This window comes from Tachypleus tridentatus, unplaced genomic scaffold, assembly GCF_004210375.1.
Source record: "Tachypleus tridentatus isolate NWPU-2018 unplaced genomic scaffold, ASM421037v1 Hic_cluster_1, whole genome shotgun sequence".
Lineage (NCBI taxonomy): Eukaryota > Metazoa > Arthropoda > Merostomata > Xiphosura > Limulidae > Tachypleus > Tachypleus tridentatus.
The window spans coordinates 23,303,468-23,319,488 of NW_027467777.1; the positions used below are offsets into that span (position 1 = coordinate 23,303,468).

General features: G+C 29.9%; 1 pseudogene across 1 annotated transcript in view; it reads right to left on the minus strand.

The window, feature by feature from the left end:
• Positions 1-16,021, minus strand: part of LOC143241891 (endosome/lysosome-associated apoptosis and autophagy regulator family member 2-like) — a 95,387-nt pseudogene that overhangs the window by 29,245 nt on the left and 50,121 nt on the right. Inside the window, exons 14-17 of the transcript XR_013022329.1 lie at positions 12,248-12,363; positions 8,169-8,245; positions 2,600-2,645; positions 2,125-2,311 (exon numbers count right to left, since the gene is read on the minus strand). The product of XR_013022329.1 is annotated as an endosome/lysosome-associated apoptosis and autophagy regulator family member 2-like (transcript). The remainder of the gene's footprint in view (positions 1-2,124; positions 2,312-2,599; positions 2,646-8,168; positions 8,246-12,247; positions 12,364-16,021) is intronic.

The window sequence follows — 16,021 nt, forward strand, 5'->3', positions numbered from 1 at the left end:
GGATACTACAGTACATTATATCTACACAGTAAGGATACTATAGTATATTATATCTACACAGTAAGGATACTACAGTATATTATATCTACACAGTAAGGATACTACAATACATTATATCTATACAGTAAGAATACTACAGTACATTATATCTACACAGTAAGGATTCTACAGTACATTATATCTACAAAGTAAGAATACTGCAGTACATTATATCTACAAAGTAAGGATACTGCAGTACATTAAATTTACACAGTAAGGATACTACAATACATTATATTTACACAGTAAAGATACTATAGTACATTATATCTATACAGTAAGGACAGTACAGTACATTGTATCTATACAGTAAGGATACTATAGCACATTATATCTACACAGTAAGGATACTATAGTACATTGCATCTATACAGTACGGTTACTATAGTATTTTGTATCTATACAGTAAAGTTACTATAGTATATTGTATCTATACAGTAAGGATACTACAGTACATTATATCTGCACAGTAAGGATACTACAGTACATTATATCTACACAGTAAGGATACTATAGTATATTATATCTACACAGTAAGGATACTACAGTACATTATATCTATACAGTAAGGATACTACAGTACATTATATCTACAAAGTAAGGATACTGCAGTACATTAAATTTACACAGTAAGGATACTACAGTACATTATATCTACACAGTAAGGATACTATAGTACATTATATCTACACAGGAAAGTTACTATAGTATTTTGTATCTATACAGTAAAGATACTATAGTACATTATATCTATACAGTAAGGACAGTACAGTACATTGTATCTATACAGTAAGGATACTATAGCACATTATATCTACACAGTAAGGATACTATAGTACATTATATCTACACAGGAAAGTTACTATAGTATTTTGTATCTATACAGTAAAGATACTATAGTACATTGCATCTATACAGTACGGTTACTATAGTATTTTGTATCTATACAGTAAAGTTACTATAGTATATTGTATCTATACAGTAAGGATACTACAGTACATTATATCTGCACAGTAAGGATACTACAGTACATTATATCTACACAGTAAGGATACTATAGTATATTATATCTACACAGTAAGGATACTACAGTACATTATATCTATACAGTAATGATACTACAGTACATTATATCTGCACAGTAAGGATACTACAGTACATTATATCTACACAGTAAGGATACTATAGTACATTATATCTACAAAGTAAGGATACTGCAGTACATTAAATTTACACAGTAAGGATACTACAATACATTATATTTACACAGTAAGGTTACTATAGTACATTGTATCTATACAGTAAGGATACTATAGCACATTATATCTACACAGTAAGGATACTATAGTACATTATATCTATACAGTAAGGATACTATAGTACATTATATCTATACAGTAAGGATACTATAGTACATTAGTACAATGAAATACTTGCTGATGTTAAAAAAATGAAACTTATCTTTTACCTGGAAAATAAAACAATGAAACAATTATTTTATTTTAATAAATATGAGTTTATTAATTAGTGATCTGTTATTCTATACTGTTATTTCCATGTAATCAATTTTCTTGTGAAGATTTGTGAAACACATGTGAGCAAAACATTTTAATTATATATTTGTCAAAAGTAAAACAACAGAAACTACATTTATAAAATGTTTACAACTTTATACAGAATGAACAAAAGAATGTTTGTAACATTATACCAATTAAAGAAAACAATGTTTGTAAATTTATACCAAATAAAGAAAACAATGTTTGTAACTTTTTACCAAATAAACAAAACAATGTTTGTAACTTTTTACCAAATAAACAAAACAATGTTTGTAACTTTTTACCAAATAAGCAAAACAATGTTTGTAACTTTTTACCAAATAAGCAAAACAATGTTTGTAACTTTTTACCAAATAAACAAAACCATGTTTGTAACTTTTTACCACATAAACAAAACAATGTTTGTAACTTTACAGCAAATAAATACACCAATTCTCAGTGTGTCTGTTTTTTTATTTAGTGAAATACGTTTGGTATTTTATTAAACAAATAGTAAGAATATTAAATATGATAAATCAAGTGAGCTCACCTCATAGTCGTCTTTGGTACATATACGACATGCTAGACGTGTTTTCCATATAAAATGGAAGTTACATCCATCACATGTTCCATCTGGACATGAAGTAGGTGGCATCAAAGTGCCAGTTCCCTCCTGGTTACTATCACAGTGAAGAGTGATAGTGGTTGCACGACCAGACTTGCAAGCTTGAGTGGTTCTATTAGATTTCAATACGATGTGTTATATGTTTAAAATGAGACTGTGACAAAGTATTAAAGGGTAGCGGATGATACAAACATACTCACTGTTAATTAGCACCTTGATGATATATAAATATTTCATCACGTTAATACTGCTAGTAAAATAATTGAAACTGTGACACATATATGAATATCCTTAAACTTGAAATAAGACTTGTTATTCACAAGACCAGTGAGACTCACACACATTTGTTTTAAAAACTAAAACTGTAATATTTATGTCAACAAAAAGACTAAAGACTTACATTGAAGAGGTGTAGTAGAAATTAATGTCATTGTGATGAGCTTGACCTGAAAAACAACAAATGTTACAAACATGTGTCAGTTTGATATTAATATCTAACACACACCACTTTGATATTAATATACAACACACACCACTTTGATATTAACATACAACACGCACCACTTTGATATTAACATACAACACGCACCACTTTGATATTAACATACAACACGCACCACTTTGATATTAACATACAACACGCACCACTTTGATATTAACATACAACACACACCACTTTGATGTTAATATACAACACGCACCACTTTGTTATTAATATACAACACGCACCACTTTGATGTTAATATACAACACGCACCTCTTTGTTATTAGTACACAACACGCACCACTTTGTTATTAATAGACAACACGCACCACTTTGATGTTAATAGACAACACGCACCACTTTGATGTTAATATACAACACACACCACTTTGATATTAACATACAACACGCACCACTTTGATGTTAATATACAACACACACCTCTTTGATGTTAATATACAACACTCACCACTTTGATGTTAATATACAACACTCACCACTTTGATTGTAATATACAACACGCACCACTTCGTTATTAATATACAACATGCACCACTTTGTTATTAATCTACAACACACACCACTTTGATATTAACATACAACACGCACCACTTTGATGTTAATATACAACACACACTACTTTGTTATTAATATTCAACACACACCAGTTTGTTATTAATATACAACACACACCACTTTGATGTTAATATTCAACACACACCACTTTGATGTTACTATACAACACACACCACTTTGATATTAATATCTAACACACACCACTTTGTTATTAATATCTAACACACACCACTTTGATGTTAATATTCAACACACACCACTTTGATGTTAATATTCAACACACACCACTTTGATGTTAATATACAACACACACCACTTTGATATTAATATCTAACACACACCACTTTGATGTTAATATACAACACACACCACTTTGATGTTAATATACAACACGCACCACTTTGTTATTAGTATACAACACGCACCACTTTGTTATTAATATACAACACGCACCACTTTGTTATTAATATACAACACGCACCACTTTGTTATTAGTATACAACACGCACCACTTTGTTATTTAGTATACAACACGCACCACTTTGTTATTAGTATACAACACGCACCACTTTGTTATTAATATACAACACGCACCACTTTGTTATTAATATACAACACGCACCACTTTGTTATTAATATACAACACGCACCACTTTGTTATTAGTATACAACACGCACCACTTTGTTATTAGTATACAACACGCACCACTTTGTTATTAATATTCAACACACACCACTTTGATGTTAATATTCAACACACACCACTTTGTTATTAATATTCAACACACACCACTTTGATGTTAATATTCAACACACACCACTTTGATGTTAATATTCAACACACACCACTTTGTTATTAGTATACAACACACACCAGTTTGTTATTAATATTCAACACACACCACTTTGATGTTAATATTCAACACACACCACTTTGATGTTAATATACAACACACACCACTTTGATATTAATATCTAACACACACCACTTTGTTATTAATATACAACACACACCACTTTGATGTTAATATACAACACGCACCACTTTGATGTTAATATACAACACGCACCACTTTGTTATTAGTATACAACACGCTACACTTTGTTATTAATATACAACACGCACCACTTTGTTATTAGTATACAACACGCACCACTTTGTTATTAGTATACAACACGCACCACTTTGTTATTAATATTCAACACACACCAGTTTGTTATTAATATACAACACACACCACTTTGATGTTAATATTCAACACACACCACTTTGATGTTAATATACAACACACACCACTTTGATATTAATATCTAACACGCACCACTTTGTTATTAATATACAACACACACCACTTTGATGTTAATATACAACACACACCACTTTGATGTTAATATACAACACGCACAACTTTGTTATTAGTATACAACACGCACCACTTTGTTATTAATATACAACACGCACCACTTTCTTATTAGTATACAACACGCACCACTTCGTTATTAGTATACAACACGCACCACTTCATTATTAATATACAACACGCACCACTTTGTTATTAATATCTAACACACACCACTTTAATGTTAATATCTAACACACACCACTTTAATGTTAATATCTAACACACACCACTTTGATGTTAATAAACAACACGCACCACTTTGATGTTAATATACAACACACACCACTTTGTTATTAATATCTAACACACAGCACTTTGTTATTAATATACAACACACACCACATTGATAGTAACATCTAACACATACTACCGTCATAGTAACATCTAACACATTATTTTGATACTATTATGTAACACATACTACTTTGATACTAATATCTAACACTCACTACTTTGATACTAATATCTAACACTCATACTTTGACACTAATATTTAACACACACCACTTTGATACTAATATTTAACACACGCTACTTTGATACTAATATTTAACACACACTACTTTGATACTAATATCTGACACTCACTACTTTGATACTAATATTTAACACACACTGCTGTGATACTAATATCTGGCACATACTACTTTGATACTAATATTTAACACACACTACTGTGATACTAATATCTGGCACATACTACTTTGATACTAATATTTAACACACACTACTGTGATACTAATATCTGGCACATACTACTTTGGTACTAATATTTAACACACACTACTTTGATACTAATATCAAACACTCACTACTGTCATAATAATATCTGGCACATACTACTTTGATACTAATATCTGGCACATACTACTTTCATACTAATATCTGGCACATACTACTTTCATACTAATATCTGGCACATAATACTGTGATACTAATATCTGGCACATACTACTTTGATACTAATATCTAACACACACTACTTTGATACTAATATCTAACACTCACTACTTTGATACTAATATTTAACATACACTACTTTGATACTAATATCTGGCACATACTACTGTGATACTAATATCTGGCACATACTACTTTGATACAAATATCTAACACACACTACTTTGATACTAATATCTAACACTCACTACTTTGATACTAATATTTAACATACACTACTTTGATACTAATATTTAACACACACTACTTTGATACTAATATTTAACACACACTACTTTGATTCTAATATTTAATATCTACAAATGTTCCATCATTATCAAAATTCCAAGCTTATGTAAGAAAAAAACTGAGATATGGTGGTTTTTAAGTGGCTAGTGATCAAATGCCACACCTATTACTTTAGATCTAAAGTAATATTTTTGGTACTTTAATCACTTCCATTTTCACTATATATTACAATGAAATGCACATGTAATGTATGGATAATGTACAGATAATGTAGGGAAAATGTACAGATAATGTATAGATAATGTAAGGAAAATGTACAGATAATGTAGGGAAAATGTACAAATAATGTATGGATAATGCAGGGAAAATGTACAGATAATGTATGAATAATGTAGAGAAAATGTACAGATAATGTTGGGAAAATGTACAAATAATGTACGGATAATGCAGGGATAATGCAGGCAAAATGTATAAATAATGTATGGATAATGCAGGGAAAATGTACAAATAATGTATGGATAATGCAGGGAAAATGTACAAATAATGTACGGATAATGCAGGGAAAATGTACAGATAATGTATGAATAATGCAGAGAAAAAAAATGTACAGATAATGTTGGGGAAAATGTACAAATAATGCAACGGATAATGCAGGATAATGCAGGCAAAATGTATAAATAATGTATGGATAATGCAGGGAAAATGTACAAATAATGTATGGATAATGCAGGGAAAATGTACAAATAATGTACGGATAATGCAGGGAAAATGTACAGATAATGTATGAATAATGTAGAGAAAATGTACAGATAATGTTGGGAAAATGTACAAATAATGTACGGATAATGCAGGGATAATGCAGGCAAAATGTATAAATAATGTATGGATAATGCAGGGAAAATGTACAAATAATGTATGGATAATGCAGGGAAAATGTACAGATAATGCATAGATAATGTAGGGAAAATGTACAGATAATGTATGAATAATTTAGAGAAAATGTACAGATAATGTAGGGAAAATGTACAGATAATGTTGGGAAAATGTACAGATAATATATGGATAACGTACAGATAAGGTATGGATAATGTATAGACAATGTATGAATAATGTACCGCTAATATAAAGATAATATACGGATAATGTATGGATAACATACAAATAATGTACAGATAATGTATGGATAATGTTCAGGTAATGTACCAATAATGTGCAGATAATGTTTGGATAATGTACCAATAATATACAGATAATGTATGAATAATGTACAGATAATGCATGGAAATCTATAAGTTATAGTTTTAAAGAAAGAACTCTTGGAAAACCATAACAAACTGAGATACAAGAGCTCAAATAATAGCTTTAACACTATATTTAAAAAAACAATGAACACAAAACATTACTTGTCATAACGTTACAATGAACACACAACATTACTTGTCATAACGTTACAATGAACACACAACATTACTTGTCATAACGTTACAATGAACACACAACATTACTTGTCATAACATTACAATGAACACACAACATTACTTGTCATAACATTACAATGAACACATAACATTACTTGTCATAACGTTACAATGAACACACAACATTACTTGTCATAACATTACAATGAACACACAACATTACTTGTCATAACATTACAATGAACACACAACATTACTTGTCATAACATTACAATGAACACATAACATTACTTGTCATAACATTACAATGAACACACAACATTACTTGTCATAACATTACAATGAACACACAACATTACTTGTCATAACATTAGAGTAAATCTTGCATATTCTTCCAACCATACAGTTTTTCATCATTTTCGCAGAAGGCCTTACTAGGTTAATTGACAAAGTTTTTATGAATTTATCTGCTGACAGAACTGGTTCACTTTTCATACAACATGAATTATTTCACATTGCTATTATCTCCTTGTTTCATATCCTTACACATAGCTGTATATCAGGTACCTGTTAGATTATGTATAATTTATAAATGGAAGACAAGGCAGCTAGCAGCAACAACTATAACTTTCAATTGATAAACCACATGAGTATTTGTAGCTTAATATTGTGTTAGCTGTATCTGTAATTTAATATTGTGTTAGCTGTACCTGTAGTTTAACACTGTATTACCTGTACCTGTAGTTTAATACTGTGTTAGCTGTATCTGTAGTTTAACACTTTAGTAACATCTGTGTTATTTCCCAGTACTGTACATAAGTTTGTGTTTTTTCACTGAACTGCTACATTTTTAATCTAAAATAACATAATTAATGAGAAACATCAACTAAGATCACTCACCTTCCACAAACTCTTTCACAATACTGATGTTGTTGTATGAAGATTTCGTTGTTATTCCAATTAAAGTATCCCCCAAACTGTCAAAATTAAATGTGGACATTGGTTCTTGTTTTACACATATAACAATCACACAACACAGCCCTGGGAATTTAAACATTATATTAGTTATTTTGGTTTTAAAAACAGATTTTAATTCCACTTTGCAGCTTTCCAAAATAATATTCATATTTTTCTATTAGAAAAAGTAAAATAAAACGTTTTTTAATCGAATTATTATTTCATTTACCACCATTAACATTTCTTTTATTATTATGATTGTGAAAAAAATCCTAAAAGAATTAAAAGAAGAATAGTGATGTAATAAGATGTGTGTCATCATTCAACCTAACAGTTTGGTGAAATTACATCTTTTAGTCTCAAGTCTATGTCATGGTCTTTCTTTAAAAAAAAAATGTAATGTATCTGGAACATCTTGTGGAAATGTTAATCATGAAGAATTTCCACAGTTTCTTCAGTCAGTCTTGTCTTTGTATGTAATTATTTTAACAATGATTCCAGCATTTTTAAGTATGAACTGTTAAAACAACAAACTTGTTGATGTTCATTAGAAACCACCATTAAAACTTCAAAATTAATATAATCTGTTTTATAGTAATATTCACAATAACTGTTGTCTCCTTACAACAATTGAATTATTTCTTTATTTAAATACTGACATTCTGAAGTGTAATGATCATGTTTACTGACTTGTTATTTTCAACAAAGAGAATACATACAATTTTCCTTTAGTGGGTAACAAGATGCTTCCTATATTAAGTACATTTGTCGTTATTTTCAACAAAGAGAATACATACAACTTTCCTTTAGCGGGTGACAAGATGCTTCCTATATTAAGTACATTTGTTGTTATTTTCAACAAAGAGAATACATACAACTTTCCTTTAGTGGGTGACGAGATGCTTCCTATATTAAGAACATTTGTTGTTATTTTCAACAAAGAGAATACATACAACTTTCCTTTAGTGGGTGACAAAATGCTTCCTATATTAAGTACATTTGTTGTTATTTTCAACAAAGAGAATACATACAACTTTCCTTTAGTGGGTGACAAAATGCTTCCTATATTAAGTACATTTGTTGTTATTTTCAACAAAGAGAATACATACAACTTTCCTTTAGTGGGTAACAAGATGGTTCCTATATTAAGTACATTTGTTGTTATTTTCAACAAAGAGAATACATACAACTTTCCTTTAGTGGGTGACAAGATGCTTCCTATATTAAGTACATTTGTTGTTATTTTCAACAAAGAGAATACAACTTTCCTTTAGTGGGTGACAAGATGCTTCCTATATTAAGTACATTTGTTGTTATTTTCAACAAAGAGAATACATACAACTTTCCTTTAGTGAGTGACAAGATGCTTCCTATATTAAGTACATTTGTTGTTATTTTCAACAAAGAGAATACATACAACCTTCCTTTAGTGGGTGACAAAATGCTTCCTATATTAAGTATATTTGTTGTTATTTTCAACAAAGAGAATACATACAACTTTCCTTTAGTGGGTGACAAGATGCTTCCTATATTAAGTACATTTGTTGTTATTTTCAACAAAGAGAATACATACAACTTTCCTTTAGTGGGTGACAAGATGCTTCCTATATTAAGTACATTTGTTGTTATTTTCAACAAAGAGAATACATACAACTTTCCTTTAGTGGGTGACAAGATGCTTCCTATATTAAGTACATTTGTTGTTATTTTCAACAAAGAGAATACATACAACTTTCCTTTAGTGGGTAACAAGATGCTTCCTATATTAAGTACATTTGTTGTTATTTTCAACAAAGAGAATACATACAACTTTCCTTTAGTGGGTGACAAAATGCTTCCTATATTAAGTACATTTGTCGTTATTTTCAACAAAGAGAATACATACAACTTTCCTTTAGTGGGTGACAAAATGCTTCCTATATTAAGTACATTTGTTGTTATTTTCAACAAAGAGAATGCATACAACTTTCCTTTAGCGGGTGACAAGATGCTTCCTATATTAAGTACATTTGTTGTTATTTTCAACAAAGAGAATACATACAACTTTCCTTTAGTGGGTGACAAGATGCTTCCTATATTAAGTACATTTGTTGTTATTTTCAACAAAGAGAATACATACAACTTTCCTTTAGTGGGTGACAAAATGCTTCCTATATTAAGTACATTTGTTGTTATTTTCAACAAAGAGAATACATACAACTTTCCTTTAGTGGGTAACAAGATGCTTCCTATATTAAGTACATTTGTTGTTATTTTCAACAAAGAGAATACATACAACTTTCCTTTAGTGGGTGACAAAATGCTTCCTATATTAAGTACATTTGTTGTTATTTTCAACAAAGAGAATACACACAACTTTCCTTTAGTGGGTGACAAGATGCTTCCTATATTAGGTCCATTTCTTAGATAGAGGGCTTCCCATGATAAGCAAATTTATGAGAAAGAATTTGCTTCCGCTCTAGCACATCTATTCATAACTTGTACAGAAACAATCACAGTATGTAGAACTATCTGAACCTACCTTGTAGTGCTATATCGGAAACAATCCCAGTATATAGAACTATCTGAACCTACCTTGTAGTGCTATATCGGAAACAATCCCAGTATATAGAACTATCTGAACCTACCTTGTAGTGCTATATTGGAAACAATCCCAGTATGTAGAACTATCTGAACCTACCTTGTAGTGCTATATCGAAACAATCCCAGTATATAGAACTATCTGAATCTACCTTGTAGTGCTATATTGGTGACAATCCCAGTATGTAGAACTATCTGAACCTACCTTGTAGTGCTATATCGGAAACAATCCCAGTATATAGAACTATCTGAACCTACCTTGTAGTGCTATATCGGAGACAATCCCAGTATGTAGAACTATCTGAACCTACCTTGTAGTGCTATATCGGAAACAATCCCAGTATATAGAACTATCTGAACCTACCTTGTAGTGCTATATTGGAAACAATCCCAGTATGTAGAACTATCTGAACCTACCTTGTAGTGCTATATCGGAAACAATCCCAGTATATAGAACTATCTGAATCTACCTTGTAGTGCTATATTGGTGACAATCCCAGTATGTAGAACTATCTGAACCTACCTTGTAGTGCTATATCGGAAACAATCCCAGTATATAGAACTATCTGAACCTACCTTGTAGTGCTATATCGGAGACAATCCCAGTATGTAGAACTATCTGAACCTACCTTGTAGTGCTATATCGGAAACAATCCCAGTATATAGAACTATCTGAACCTACCTTGTAGTGCTATATCGGAAACAATCCCAGTATGTAGAACTATCTGAACCTACCTTGTAGTGCTATATCAGAAACAATCTCAATATGTAGAACTATCTGAACCTACCTTGTAGTGCTATATTTTAGTTTTTTTACTTGTTAATATAAATAACTTATTGTAACATTTGATGACAATGAACCCACTTTGACATAATAAAGTTTGAAAATTGCTTCATTATAGCATTAAGACACTAACCCATGCTATTTGTTATTATAATGTACTGATACCACTGAACAGATAATGTAATGTACTTATACTGTGAACAGATAACATAATGTACTTATACTGTGAACAGATACATAATGTACTTATACCACTGAACAGATAATGTAATGTACTTATACTGTGAACAGATACATAATGTACTGATACTACTGAACAGATAATGTAATGTACTCATACTGTGAACAGATACATAATGTACTGATACTACTGAACAGATAATGTAATGTACTCATACTGTGAACAGATACATAATGTACTGATACTACTGAACAAATAATGTAATGTACTTATACTGCTAAACAGATACATAATGTACTGATACTACTGAACAAATAATGTAATGTACTTATACTGCTAAACAGATAATGTAATGTACCTATACTGCTAAACAGATAATGTAATGTACTTATACTCTCCTTCCTTAAAGTTAGGGTAAGAGATTTCAAAACAATCTACTTGAGAACCTTTGTATGACCTACATATTGGATCCCTTACCTGACAGATTGAGTAGCAATAGGTAATGATGCTACTTGACCTGTAGAAGGCACTAGTGTTGACCTACAGACCATAGATCTTATTTCGTTGTTGGTTTGAAATTGTTCTACTTTTTCCTATTAATGAAACAGGTGAAATGTATGTAAACAGTTTTATTGGCACTGTACTTTCACATTCCAAGCTGAAAAAAATATTGGTGCCAATTTATATGCAAGAACGATATAGCAAAATGTTACAAAGCACTATAGGTAAATACATGTACAAGCACACATAGCTACTACACAATATGAATTTATAAACGTTTTTAATTCACATTTATTTATCAGTTTTAGTTTAACTGTTGAATATTTGGGAAATATTAAATACATTCTGTTTCTCTGGCTTCTTTTGTTACTGATAAATTTTAATATAGAAATACCAATAAGGTAAATATTTGTTATTTAATATTATTTGTTGTTTTATGGTGAGCTAAATTGGTGCTGCTATATTCCAGACAACTTGAAATATCAGGTAATTAATCTTTGTACGGATCTAGTTTTATTATCAAATCTGTCCATGTATTATATTTCAATAACCATGACCACAACATAAGAAGAAAAGAATGTCAAAGGTTCTGATGTGTTTCATGTTAATAACTGTAAAACAACTACATGACCAGGACCACAAGGAAAACAAAAAAAATAATGAAAAAAACTTTTTATGTTTCTCCTGATGACAGTTCTTCAAAACTAATCCTTCATGGTGCTCATTACTTACTGCATGGATATCCTGATAATCCCTCATGGTGCTCATTACTTACTGCATGGATATCCTGATAACTAATACCTCACGGTGCTCATTAATTACTGCATGGATATCCTGATAACTGATCCCTCATGGTGCTCATTACTTACTGCATGGATATCCTGATAACTAATCCCTCACGGTGCTCATTACTTACTGCATGGATATCCTGATAACTAATACCTCACGGTGCTCATTAATTACTGCATGGATATCCTGATAACTAATCCCTCATGGTGCTCATTACTTACTGCATGGATATCCTGATAACTAATCCCTCACGGTGCTCATTACTTACTGCATGGATATCCTGATAACTAATCCCTCACGGTGCTCATTAATTACTGCATGGATATCCTGATAACTAATCCCTCACGGTGCTCATTACTTACTGCATGGATATCCTGATAACTAATCCCTCACGATGCTCATTACTTACTGCATGGATATCCTGATAACTAATCCCTCACTGTGCTCATTACTTACTGCATGGATATCCTGATAACTAATCCCTCATGGTGCTCATTACTTACTGCATGGATATCCTGATAACTAATCCCTCACGGTGCTCATTACTTACTGCATGGATATCCTGATAACTAATCCCTCATGGTGCTCATTACTTACTGCATGGATATCCTGATAATCCCTCATGGTGCTCATTACTTATTGCATGGATATCAGCTCCAACAATCACCAACTTAATACTTCCAAAATCCCTGAATAGTTGATATCACAAATATACAAACTGTGATACATATTACCCATTTCTAGATATCTGACTTGTCCTCACAGATGACAATATTTTATTTTACCCACTTCAAGAATTCTGTAGAAGTGCCTTGTGTGCAAGGTAAACTATACATACGTATACAGCCATATTATTAATAGGTTTATTCTATAATATAACATGATGATCACTGATAAAGGTAAATTATCCATGTGTATAAAGCCATGTTGTTAACTGTTTATTCTATTATGTACCATGATGTTCATTGTTAGAGGTAAACTATGCTTTTGTATATAGTTATATTATTAACAGGTTTATTCTATAGTATAATACAACATTCATTGTTAAAGATAAACTATCATTATGTATACAGCTATATTATTAACAGGTTTATTCTATGGTATAATACAATATTCATTGTTAAAGATAAAATATCATTTTGAATACAGCTATATTATTAACAGGTTTATTCTATAGTATAATACAACATTCACTGTTAAAGATAAACTATCATTATGTATACAGCTATATTATTAACAGGTTTATTCTATAGTATAATACAACATTCATTGTTAAAGACAAACTATCATTATGTATACAGCCATATAATTAACAGGTTTATTCTATAGTATAATACAACATTCATTGTTAAAGATAAACTATCATTATGTATACAACTATATTATTAACAGGTTTATTCTATAGTGTAATACAACATTCATTGTTAAAGATAAACTATCATTATGTATACATCTATATTATTAACAGGTTTATTCTATAATATAATACAACATTCATTGTTAAAGATAAACTATCATTACGTATACAGCTATATTATTAACAGGTTTATTCTATAGTATCACATAATGTTCATTGTCACAGATAAACTATCATTATGTATACAGCCATACAATTAACAGGTTTATTCTATTGTATAATACAACATTCATTGTTAAAGATAAACTATCATTATGTATACAGCCATATAATTAACAGGTTTATTCTATAGTATAATACAACATGCATTGTTAAAGATAAACTATCATTATGTATACAGCCATATAATTGACAGGTTTATTCTATAGTATAATATAACATTCATTGTTAAAGATAAACTATCATTATGTATACAACTATATAATTAACAGGTTTATTCTATAGTATAATACAGCATTCATTGTTACAGATAAACTATCATTATGTATACAGCTATATTATTAACAGGTTTATTCTATAGTGTAATATAACATTCATTGTTAAAGATAAATTATCATTACATATACAGCTATATTATTAACAGGTTTATTCTATAGTATAACATAATGTTCATTGTCACAGATAAACTATCATTATGTATACAGCCATATAATTAACAGGTTTATTCTATAGTATAATACAACATTCACTGTTAAAGATAAACTATCATTATGTATACAGCTATATTATTAACAGGTTTATTCTATAGTATAATATAACATTCATTGTTAAAGATAAATTATCATTACGTATACAGCTATATTATTAACAGGTTTATTCTATAGTGTAATATAACATTCATTGTTAAAGATAAATTATCATTACGTATACAGCTATATTATTAACAGGTTTATTCTATAGTATAATACAACATTCATTGTTAAAGACAAACTATCATTATGTATACAACTATATTATTAACAGGTTTATTCTATAGTGTAATACAACATTCATTGTTAAAGATAAACTATCATTATGTACACAGCTATATAATTGACAGGTTTATTCTATAGTATAATACAACATTCATTGTTACAGATAAACTATCATTATGTATACAGCTATATTATTAACAGGTTTATTCTATAGTGTAATATAACATTCATTGTTAAAGATAAACTATCATTATGTATACAACTATATAATTAACAGGTTTATTCTATAGCATAATACAGCATTCATTGTTACAGATAAACTATCATTATGTATACAGCTATATTATTAACAGGTTTATTCTATAGTGTAATATAACATTCATTGTTACAGATAAACTAGCATTATGTATACAGCTATATAATTAACAGGTTTATTCTATAGTATAATACAGCATTCATTGTTACAGATAAACTATCATTATGTATACAGCTATATTATTAACAGGTTTAGTCTACAGTGTAATACCATCGTTAATGATATGGCTACATACCTATAATACAGTGTAAACAAAATTGTAGCAGTATTACCATTGTTATTAGTTTTATTATTTATAGATTGGTTTAACACAG